The sequence below is a fragment of the Ambystoma mexicanum genome, chromosome 8, assembly GCF_040938575.1.
Source record: "Ambystoma mexicanum isolate Mex_15411 chromosome 8, UKY_AmexF1_1, whole genome shotgun sequence".
In the NCBI taxonomy this organism is placed as follows: Eukaryota; Metazoa; Chordata; class Amphibia; order Caudata; family Ambystomatidae; genus Ambystoma; species Ambystoma mexicanum.
Window position 1 is genome coordinate 1,390,050,961 of NC_090929.1, and position 12,155 is coordinate 1,390,063,115.

A 12,155-nucleotide genomic window follows, 5' to 3' on the forward strand; every position below is an offset into this window, starting at 1 on the left:
TGTCTCCCAGCACCCCCACACCCCAGCAGCCAGGGGCACCCTCCACCAGGCCCCCACTCATGTCCAACTCATGTCTCCCAAGACCCCCACCCCCCAGCAGTGCAGGGCACCCTCCACCAGGCCCCCACTCATGTACCCCTGCACCCCCAACCCCAGCAGCCAGGAGCACCCTCCACCAGGCCCCCATTCATGTCCCCCTGCACCCCCACCCACCAGCAGCCAGGGGCACCCTCCACCAGGCCCCCACTCATGTCCAACTCATGTCTCCCAGCAACCCCACCCCCCAGCAGTGCAGGGCACCCTCCACCAGGCCCCCACTCATGTCCAATTCATGTCTCCCAGCACCCCCACCCCCCAGCAGTGCAGGGCACCCTCCACCAGGCCCCCACTCATGTCCCCCTGCACCACCACCCACCAGCAGCCAGGGGCACCCTCCACCAGGCCCCCACTCATGTCCAACTCATGTCCCCCTGCACCCCCACCCACCAGCAGCCAGGGGCACCCTCCACCAGGCCCCCACTCATGTCCAACTCATGTCTCCCAGCACCCCCACCCCACAGCACTCAGGAGCACCCTCCACCAGGCCCCCACTCATGTCCCCCTGCACCCCCACCCACCAGCAGCCAGGGGCACCCTCCACCAGGCCCCCACTCATGTCCAACTCATGGCTCCCAGCACCCCCACCCCCCAGCAGTGCAGGGCACCCTCCACCAGGCCCCCACTCATGTCCCCCTGCACCCCCACCCCCCAGCATCCAGGGGCACCCTCCACCAGGCCCCCACTCATGTCCAACTCATGTCTCCCAGCACCCCCACCCCCCAGCAGTGCAGGCCACCCTCCACCAGGCCCGCACTCATGTCCCCCTGCAGCCCCACCCCCCAGCATCCAAGGCCACCCTCCACCAGGCCTCCACTCATGTCCAACTCATGTCTCCCAGCACCCCCACCCCCCAGCAGTGCAGGGCACCCTCCACCAGGCCCCCACTCATGTCTTCCAGCACCCCCACACCCCAGCAGCCAGGGGCACCCTCCACCAGGCCCCCACTCATGTCCAACTCATGTCTCCCAGGACCCCCACCCCCCAGCAGTGCAGGGCACCCTCCACCAGGCCCCCATTCATGTCCCCCTGCACCCCCAACCACCAGCAGCCAGGGGCACCCTCCACCAGGCCCCCACTCATGTCCAACTCATGTCTCCCAGCAACCCCACCCCCCAGCAGTGCAGGGCACCCTCCACCAGGCCCCCACTCATGTCCAACTCATGTGCCCCTGCACCCCCACCCACCAGCAGCCAGGGGCACCCTCCACCAGGCCCCCACTCATGTCCAACTCATGTCTCCCAGCACCCCCACCCCCCAGCAGTGCAGGGCACCCTGCACCAGGCCCCCACTCATGTCCCCCTGCACCACCACCCACCAGCAGCCAGGGGCACCCTCCACCAGGCCCCCACTCATGTCCAACTCATGTCTCCCAGCACTCCCACCCCCCAGCAGCCAGGGGCACCCTCCACCAGGCCTCCACTCATGTCCAACACATGTCTCCCAGCACCCCCACCCCCAGCAGTGTAGGGCACCCTCCACCAGGCCCCCACTCATGTCCCCCTGCACCCCCACCACCCAGCAGCCAAGGGCACCCTCCACCAGGCCCCCACTCATGTCCCCCTGCACTCCCACCCCCCAACAGCCAGGGGCACCCTCCACCAGGCTCCCACTCATGTCCCCCTGCACTCCCACCCCCCAGCAGTGCAGGGCACCCTTCACCATGCCCCCACTCATGTCCCCCTGCACGCCCACCCCCTAGCAGCCAGGGCACCCTCCACCAGGCCCCCACTCATGTCCCCCTGCACTCTCACCCCCCAGCAGTGCAGGGCACCCTCCACCAGGCCCCTACTCATGTCCCCCTGCACCCCCACCTCCCAGCAGCCAGGGGCACCCTCCACCAGGCCCCACTCATGTCCCCCTGCACCCCCACCCCTCAGCATCCAGGGGCACCCTCCACCAGGCCCCTACTCATGTCCCCCTGCACCCCCACCTCCCAGCAGCCAGGGGCACCCTCCACCAGGCCCCACTCATGTCCCCCTGCACCCCCACCCCTCAGCATCCAGGGGCACCCTCCACCAGGCCCCTACTCATGTCCCCCTGCACCCCCACCTCCCAGCAGCCAGGGGCACCCTCCACCAGGCCCCACTCATGTCCCCCTGCACCACCACCCACCAGCAGCCAGGCGCACCCTCCACCAGGCCCCCACTCATGTCCAACTCATGTCCCCCTGCACCCCCACCCACCAGCAGCCAGGGGCACCCTCCACCAGGCCCCCACTCATGTCCAACTCATGTCTCCCAGCACCCCCACCCCACAGCACTCAGGAGCACCCTCCACCAGGCCCCCACTCATGTCCCCCTGCACCCCCACCCACCAGCAGCCAGGGGCACCCTCCACCAGGCCCCCACTCATGTCCAACTCATGTCTCCCAGCACCCCCACCCCCCAGCAGTGCAGGGCACCCTCCACCAGGCCCCCACTCATGTCCCCCTGCACCCCCACCCCCCAGCATCCAGGGGCACCCTCCACCAGGCCCCCACTCATGTCCAACTCATGTCTCCCAGCACCCCCACCCCCCAGCAGTGCAGGCCACCCTCCACCAGGCCCGCACTCATGTCCCCCTGCAGCCCCACCCCCCAGCATCCAAGGCCACCCTCCACCAGGCCTCCACTCATGTCCAACTCATGTCTCCCAGCACCCCCACCCCCACGCAGTGCAGGGCACCCTCCACCAGGCCCCCACTCATGTCTTCCAGCACCCCCACACCCCAGCAGCCAGGGGCACCCTCCACCAGGCCCCCACTCATGTCCAACTCATGTCTCCCAGGACCCCCACCCCCCAGCAGTGCAGGGCACCCTCCACCAGGCCCCCATTCATGTCCCCCTGCACCCCCAACCACCAGCAGCCAGGGGCACCCTCCACCAGGCCCCCACTCATGTCCAACTCGTGTCTCCCAGCAACCCCACCCCCCAGCAGTGCAGGGCACCCTCCACCAGGCCCCCACTCATGTCCAACTCATGTGCCCCTGCACCCCCACCCACCAGCAGCCAGGGGCACCCTCCACCAGGCCCCCACTCATGTCCAACTCATGTCTCCCAGCACCCCCACCCCCCAGCAGTGCAGGGCACCCTCCACCAGGCCCCCACTCATGTCCCCCTGCACCACCACCCACCAGCAGCCAGGGGCACCCTCCACCAGGCCCCCACTCATGTCCAACTCATGTCTCCCAGCACCCCCACCCCCCAGCAGCCAGGGGCACCCTCCACCAGGCCTCCACTCATGTCCAACACATGTCTCCCAGCACCCCCACCCCCAGCAGTGTAGGGCACCCTCCACCAGGCCCCCACTCATGTCCCCCTGCACCCCCACCACCCAGCAGCCAAGGGCACCCTCCACCAGGCCCCCACTCATGTCCCCCTGCACTCCCACCCCCCAACAGCCAGGGGCACCCTCCACCAGGCTCCCACTCATGTCCCCCTGCACTCTCACCCCCCAGCAGTGCAGGGCACCCTCCACCAGGCCCCTACTCATGTCCCCCTACACCCCCACCTCCCAGCAGCCAGGGGCACCCTCCACCAGGCCCCACTCATGTCCCCCTGCACCCCCACCCCTCAGCATCCAGGGGCACCCTCCACCAGGCCCCCACTCATGTCCCCCTGCGCCCCCACCCCCCAACAGCCAGGGACACCCTCCGCCAGGCCCCCACTCATGTCCCCCTGCACTCCCACCCCCCAGCAGTGCAGGGCACCCTCCACTAGGCCCCCACTCATGTCCCCCTGCACCCCCACCACCCAGCAGCCAGGGGCACCCTCCACCAGGCCCCCACTCATGTCTCCCAGCACCCCCACACCCCAGCAGCCAGATGCACCCTCCACCAGGCACCCACTCATGCCCCCCTGCACCCCCACCCCCAGCAGCCAGGAGCACCCTCCATCAGGCCCCCACTCATGTCCCCCTGCACCCCCACCCACCAGCAGCCAGGGGCACCCTCCACCAGGCCCCCACTCATGTGCAACTCATGTCTCCCAGCAACCCCACCCCCCAGCAGTGCAGGGCACCCTCCACCAGGCCCCCACTCATGTCCAACTCATGTCCCCCTGCACCCCCACCCACCAGCATCCAGGGGCACCCTCCACCAGGCCCCCACTCATGTCCCCCTGCACCCCCACCCCCCAACAGCCAGGGACACCCTCCACCAGGCCCCCACTCATGTCCCCCTGCACCCCCACCCCCCACCATCCAGGGGCACCCTCCACCAGGCCCCCACTCATGTCCAACTCATGTCTCCCAGCACCTCCACCCCCCCAGCAGTGTAGGGCACCCTCCACCAGGCCCCCACTCATGTCCCCCTGCACCCCCACCCCCCAGCATCCAGGGGCACCCTCCACCAGGCCCCCACTCATGTCCAACACATGTCTCCCAGCACCCCCACCCCCCAGCAGTGCAGGGCACCCTCCACCAGGCTCCCACTCATGTCCCCCTGCACCCCCACCCCACAGCACCAAGGAGCACCCTCCACCAGGCCCCCAAATATGTCCCCCTGCACCCCCACCCACCAGCAGCCAGGGGCACCCTCCACCAGGCCCCCACTCATGTCCAACTCATGTCTCCCAGCACCCCCACCCCCCAGCAGTGCAGGGCACCCTCCACCAGGCCCCCACTCATGCCCAACTCATGTCCCCCTGCACCCCCACCCCCCAGCAGCCAGGGGTACCCTCCACCAAGCCCCCACTCATGTCCCCCTGCACCCCCACCCCCCCAGCATCCAGGGGCACCCTCCACCAGGCCCCGACCCATGTCCAACACATGTCTCCCAGCACCCCCACCCCCCAGCAGTGCACGGCACCCTCCACCAGGCCCCCACTCATGTCCCCCTGCAGCCCCACCCCCCAGCAGCCAGGGGCACCCTCCACCAGGCCCCCACTTATGTCCCCCTGCACCCCCACCACCCAGCAGCCAGGGACACCCTCCACCAGGCCCCCACTCATGTCCCCCTGCACCCCCACCCCCCAACAGCCAGGGGCACCCTCCACCAGGCCCCCACTCATGTCACCCTGCACTCCCACCCCCCAGCAGTGCAGGGCACCCTCCACCAGGCCCCCACTCATGTCCCCCTGCACCCCCACCTCCCAGCTGCCAGGGGCACCCTCCACCAGGCCCCCTCTCATGTCCCCTGCACTCCCACCCCCCAGCAGTGCAGGGCACCCTCCACCAGGCCCCCACTCATGTCCCCCTGCACCCCCACCCCCCAGCTGCCAGGGGCACCCTCCACCAGGCCCCCATTCATGTCCCCCTGCACACCCACCCCCCAGCAGTGCAGGGCACCCTCCACCAGGCCCCCACTCATGTCCCCCTGCACTCTCACCCCCCAGCAGTGCAGGGCACACTCCACCAGGCCCCCACTCATGTCCCCCTGCACCCCAACCACCCAGCAGCCAGGGGCACCCTCCACCAGGCCCCCACTCATGTCCCCCTGCACTCCCACCCCCCAGCAGCGCAGGGCACCCTCCACCAGGCCCCCACTGATGTCCCCCTGCACCCCCACCCCCAGCAGTGCAGGGCACCCTCCACCAGGCCCCCACTCATGTCCCCCTGCACTCCCACCCCCCAGCAGTGCAGGGCACCCTCCACCAGGCCCCTACTCATGTCCCCCTGCACCCCCAGCTCCCAGCAGCCAGGGGCACCCTCCACCAGGCCCCACTCATGTCCCCCTGCACCCCCACCCCTCAGCATCCAGGGGCACCCTCCACCAGGCCCCCACTCATGTCCATCTCATGTCTCCCAGCACCCCCACCCCCCAGCAGTGCAGGGCACCCTCCACCAGGCCCCCACTCATGTCCCCCTGCACTCCCACCCCCCAGCAGTGCAGGGCACCCTCCACCAGGCCCCCACTCATGTCCCCCTTCACCCACACCCCCCAGCAGTCAGGGTGTGGGTGCAGGGGGACATGAGTGGGCCAGCAGCCAAGGGCACCCTCCACCAGGCCCCCACTCATGGGGGCCTCCACCAGGCCCCCACTCATGTCCCCCTACACCCCCACCCCCCAGCAGTGCAGGGCACCCTCCACCAGGCCCCCACTCATGTCCCCCTGCACCCCCACCCACCAGCAGCCAGGGGCACCCTTCACCAGGTCCCCACTCATGTCCAACTCATGTCTCCCAGCACCCCCACCCCCCAGCAGTGCAGGGCACCCTCCACCAGGCCCCCACTCATGTCCCCCTGCACCCCCAGCCCCCACCAGTCAGGGGCACCCTCCACCAGGCCCCCACTCATGTCCAACTCATGTCTCCCAGCACCCCCACCCCCCCAGCAGTGCGGGGCACCTGCCAGCAGGCCCCCACACATGTCCCCCAGCCAACACGTCATCACAATCCAGATCCCAGGCTCCTATGCCCACCCAAATCACACCCCACGCCACCTCAGTCCAAACACCCAACCAAGCTTTACATCCATTCAAAATTGAAATACCCATTACATGATAGATAACAAATAAGCAGTATGCGCATGAGTACAAGTCCGTCAGACCCACACAATGGCAACACATGACTGTGAAAACCCACATTGTGGCAGGCATGAAACCAATGAGAGAAGTCCACACATTGAAGTAAGAAACAAAAAATGTATTACAGTGTAAATGAAGTGAATGAAATCAAAAGAAACAATAATGGCAACAAAAATCAAAATGCAGCATGTCCACCAAAATAATAAATAATGAAAATGGGAATCCAAAATAACCATAATGAAATTGTGTTCAAAGTCACCGTCCAACAAAGCAAATCCAAAGGGAAAGTAAAGTGAAAATCCATTGCTCCATGGTGAAAAAATAATAAAAGATGAAGGCCACAAATCCACTGTCAAACTATGTACAAAGAGCAAATCCAGGGTCCATGATCCCAACGATGTAAATGAAACCTACAATAAAACCCACCCAACTAATAACTATATACAAAAAAGTGGGGCATAGTCCAAGCGCCCCAAATTAAAAAAAATAAATAAAACCTAACACTAATTAACTATATACAATGGCAGCGGGCTAGTCCAACGGCTCACTTCTGGATGTTGCGGGCCAGGGCATCATCGAACTCCTGCTCAATGTCCCGGAGGCGGTCCTGTTCCATGGCCCCGAGTGTCCGCAGGGACGACGACATGTTCTCTTCCAACTCCCTGCGGATTGCCTCGAGACACTCGGCCCACCTCAGGGCCCTCCGCATGGAGTTCTCCGCCCTGACCATCGTGAGCCGTGCCTCTTCTGCCCACTGCCGCTCCGCATCTATGGCGTGGCCCAACCGCTGCCACACGGAAGACACTTCCCATCCTGGGTCCTCCTGCCCTCCGGCCGATGCCTGCCCCTCCGATGTCGAAGGCCCCGAGCCATCGTGGCTCCCACCTACAGCCTCCTGCTGCTGCTGCTGCTGTCCATGTGCACTCTCCGATGGTGCCTGCACATCCTCCTCCAGCTGGGGTGCAGTTGTTGATGTGGCCACCCCTGCTGGACGTCCGATTCCCGACTGTGGCAGGGATCTGTTGTCCACCAGCCTGGCCGCACGGTCAGAGGCAGCTCCACAGGGCACCCAGGTGATACATGTGTGGGAAGATGGCATGGAGGACGACTGGGGCATAGGGGGTTCCGTTGTGGAGGGGGTCGAAACAAGGTCCAGGAAACAGAGGAATCCGGCCATGGTGAGCTGTCCCAGTGGGTCAACGAGCCATGCGAAAAGACGTGCAGTCTCATCATGGAAAGACTGCAGGCCAGCTCGCATGGCCCGTTGACGCAATGCCACCCCACCCTGGACAGGCTCAACCTGTTGCAGGATACCCACATCCGCAGGGAGAGGAAGGCCAGTTGGTGTAAGCCAATCCCCTCCCTGAGAACGGGTCTGGAGGTAGGCATCCCTGCTGGTGCAAGATGATGCAGTGACAGGAGCAGGGACAGGATTGCACACAAGCACCTCTGCGGCGGCCTGTGCTGCCACCTGTCCCTGGTCCTGCACTGCACCACTAGCACCAGTGGAATCCCCACCTCCAGACCCCGCCTCTGTTGCTTGCACGGCCTCCTCCTCCACCAAACCCCCTACCAACCAGGATGACTCTGTGCCATCTTCCTCCGTTGGGCCCTGTGGGGTCCCAGCTGCCCCTTCTGCTGCCGGAGTCCAACTCCAACCTCCGCCTCCTGGACCTCTCCTCGGCAGCTGCGGCCTCGGACGTGGCAACGGACTCCTCACTCCCCGACGAGATCACAACCTGAAAGAGAAGCCGGGCCTTGCGTCTCCGGCTGGTGGTGCGACCCCTGCCGCTGTGCTCCACAGCACCTTCTCCGCCCTCTTCATCAGTTGACGCTGCAGACAGGGAGAAATAAAACACAGGCATCAGGGCACTGTATAATGGACTCATAAACACATGACAGTTGTACATGAGTGGCATTGGCAAACCTCAGACATGCCATCACAATCCCCAACACACATGTCATTTCAACTTGCACACATGAGCTATACCACAGCCATATCGCAACAGCCAGCACCATCCATACACATACAACAGCATGAGCAGGCAAAGGTGAGCCAGACATCACATGCGACACAGGGAGTGCACTACACATGCACACACACCACCACACTTGCATGCATGTGTACACCTCTGCCAACTGTCGCAGTGTTCAGATCGGCATCCATGTCACACCTGCCAATCATTCTTCCACATCCTTTGCCATGCAAGCCTACACACACAAGCACCATCCATGTGTCACACATGAGAGCCCTCGCATGTGTCAGCCTCACGGCCCTGTACCCCGCCCCCATACTTGGCCAAATAAAACCACATGTGCAACCTGCACACCCCTGCCACACCACCACACGCACAGCTTACAATCAGTATGCATGTACACTTACCGCTCGACTCCAGACGGGTCTGCCTCTCAAGGACCTGGACGTGGAGCGCTGGGGATATGCATTCCAGGACCCTCATTTGATCTTCCGACAAGTGGCCCCGGCGCCCCTTAGCATCCGCTGCTTTCAGGAGGCGCTGGGCCTTCTTGAGGGTCCTGGACCTCAAGTCCTCCCAGCGCTTCTTCACATGATGGAATAGTCGGACTGCCACCTCCGCCCGCGTTGATGGCAGTCACGATGTCCGTCCAGATCCGAGTCCGTCCTTCCTTGTCGGCGCGCAACCTTCCAAAGAGGGCATCATACTGCCGCAGGAGATGCTCCACCAGGACACCAACTTCGGTGGCAGTGAAGCTGGTGCCCCTCTGCCTCTCTGGCCGGGGGTTGCCACTGGTGCCAGATGTTGCAGTGCCCGACATGGCAACCCCAGAGGCAGGAGTGGGCGGGAAACTGGGTCCTGGGGCTGGGCTGTGGAGCGATGGTATCCCAGTCGGGAGTCTTCGGTTCCAGCAGGGGTGGTCACAGCAACAGCACCCCTGGCTGATGTGCAGGCAGCAAATGGCAGGACACGTGGGCAGCAGGCAGTCAGGCAGCAGCAGATGGCAGGTGGGAGCGTGCTCTGGGCTGTGGGGGGCAATAATTCAGCCTTCTGGGCAGGAGCGTGGTCTTCTGTGTGCTTATGCGTGGCCAGCTTGATATGGAGTGATTTGGCACGTGAAAATCCAGCACGTCTGCGTGTAATTCGATGAAAGGCCCTTACCGCGTAAGCGCGTCAGCACACGTACGTTAATTCACTGGCCCAAAGGCCCTCAGGCGTGTCTATGACGTCACGCGCATGACTGTAGAGAATGGCGCATGTAAAAAAAAATACACGTCCGAGTGTCAAAGCGTGTAATTGGTGGAAATGGCCTCAGCGCGTATGCGCGTCTGTGACGTGTGTATAAAAGGTACGTGTAGAACACCATTTCCTTGTACGTGCTTTTCGTGGAGAGCGAGTGGGTGAAATCTGTACTTCTTGTCGGTTCACACTCGATTTACTTCACGGCGTTTCAAGTTCGTACTCCCTGTTCCCTCTGACAGCTTTTTCTCTTTTCTTCTTTTTCCTGGGCCTGTTTCCTCAAACAGCGTTCCCTTCTACTGTTGTCCTGTCTCCTCAGACAGCATACAATTCTTCTTTTGGCGGGGGTGTTGCCAACAGGCACATACGCGTCTTTTTCACGCTTTTTTTCCTGGCAGACGGTGAGTCGCGCACGTATTTAACATCTGTGCTTGCCCCGTGTGTCGCGTACCCCTTCAGAGGTCATTCTAGGCTGCGTGTGACATGCATACGTTCATTCTTGTGTTTCTGTGTGCCACAGCGTAGTGCAGGTTTATTTTTCCACACACGTGGTCTAGGAGGGGTTGCGTGCACCTTACTTCCCTTTTTTGGGGTGCCTGTGCGTTGCGTGACCCGTCATCTTTCCCCAGGGGTGACATACAGCCTTGCTAGAGCACTAGGGTACGATTACCATCTGGTACCCAACCCCTTTGACCCCCAATTGCCCAGGACAATAGTTCACAGCGACTCCCATACGCACAATAACATCAGTGCCATGGCTGGGAGGCGAACAAGCCGTAAGGGTGGCAAAGGGGGCCGAACCCCAAGTGGTGGCCGGGGTGGATCCGGTAGGGGACGTGGCTGTGACTTGCAGGGTGCCCCTAGCCCCCCATGTGTGGAGGACCAGTCAGGGACACCCATCCCCCCCCCCTGGTTGAGGGTAATGTGGCTGACACCATCCATGCTCAGCCCTTGTTGGACCAGCCCACTGTGGCACCAGACCTGGCACAGGGTAACTCCACGGCTGACTTCCAGGTCAGCAGGTCTAGGCCACGTGCGCCGGTGCACGTTGGTGTCATCAGGCCACGTGGATCAGGGGCAGATAGGTCATCTGCTGCCCCGAGTAGGCAGGGTGTGGAGGGTGCAGGGGCAGCTGCGGCTCCATCCACCCCACGTCTCACACACCCAGCCAGGACAGTGTCGGTCCAAGTCCATCCTGCTGACATTCCCCCTGACACCATCACACTTGAGCTAATGCCTGCACCAACTCCCATGCTGAGTGTGCAATCCCACACTCCTAGTACAGAGTCCACCAGGGCTCCTGCCCCTAGTGTCCAGAGCGGCGTAGGACACTCAGGATCCCCACCACCTTCCAAGCGGAAGAGGAAGAGTGCTCGTCCAGTAGAGGCTGATGCCCCAGACACGGCTACACAGTCCGGCCCGTCAAGGAAGCCCAGCTTCAATGAGGCCGAACTGAATGCACTTGTAGAGTATGTGTCTGCACATGACCGCGAAATGGTGATTGTTGCAGGATCCAAGACCACACCTGCACAACGTCTGGCACACTGGCAGACCATCGCGGACATCAAAAGTGCCCTTGGAATCGTGAGGCGCAAAGCTACTGAATGCTACAAGCGCTGGAATGACCTGAAGCGCAGGGCAAAGAATAAGCTGGCCTCAAGTCATGCCGCTACTCTAGTGACTGGAGGTGGGTCTCCAGAAGAGGACATAGAACTCACTCCACATGAGCATGTTGCTGGGACCTACGTCACGGAGGAACAGATCCAAGGCGTGGGAGAACTGGCAGATTACGAGGCATTGTCCGGTGAGTGCACATGCATGTGTGTGTCATCCATGTGCATGGTGTGTGTGTGAGGGCTTCTGTTTGGGTGCCAGGTGAGGGTGTGTGTGCCTGAGTGGTTTGGGTCACCCATGTGCCTCATCCAATACATTCTGCACACCAGCATTTGGGTATAGCAGTATCCCTTCTTCCAACGGTAGACATCTAGCCCAACACAACGCCAGTTGCCCTTGAAGTGTCATCTTGCCACAACATTGTTGCTTATTTTTCTGTGTTTATTCAGGCAGATTGTTTGCATTTCACCACTTTTACTAGGCATGTCTCAGTCCTATTGTCACATGTCTGACATGGCTATGGTACAGTGGACTGACTTTGTTTCCTGGATATCATTTGTTTAGACATGTCCCTGTGCTATAGGACCATTTTGGGCTGGCAGCTCCAGGTTAAACCTTTGAACTATTTCAATTAAAAAAGCAATTTCATGAGCAAACTAGACTGAATGAACAATTGGTGCCCTCCTCTCCCTCTTCACTTTATGGCTAGGGTACATGCCATCTGTGTGACTGCATGTGTGTTTGACCTGCCAATCACAGGCCAATGTGTGATGCCACTGCTAGGCA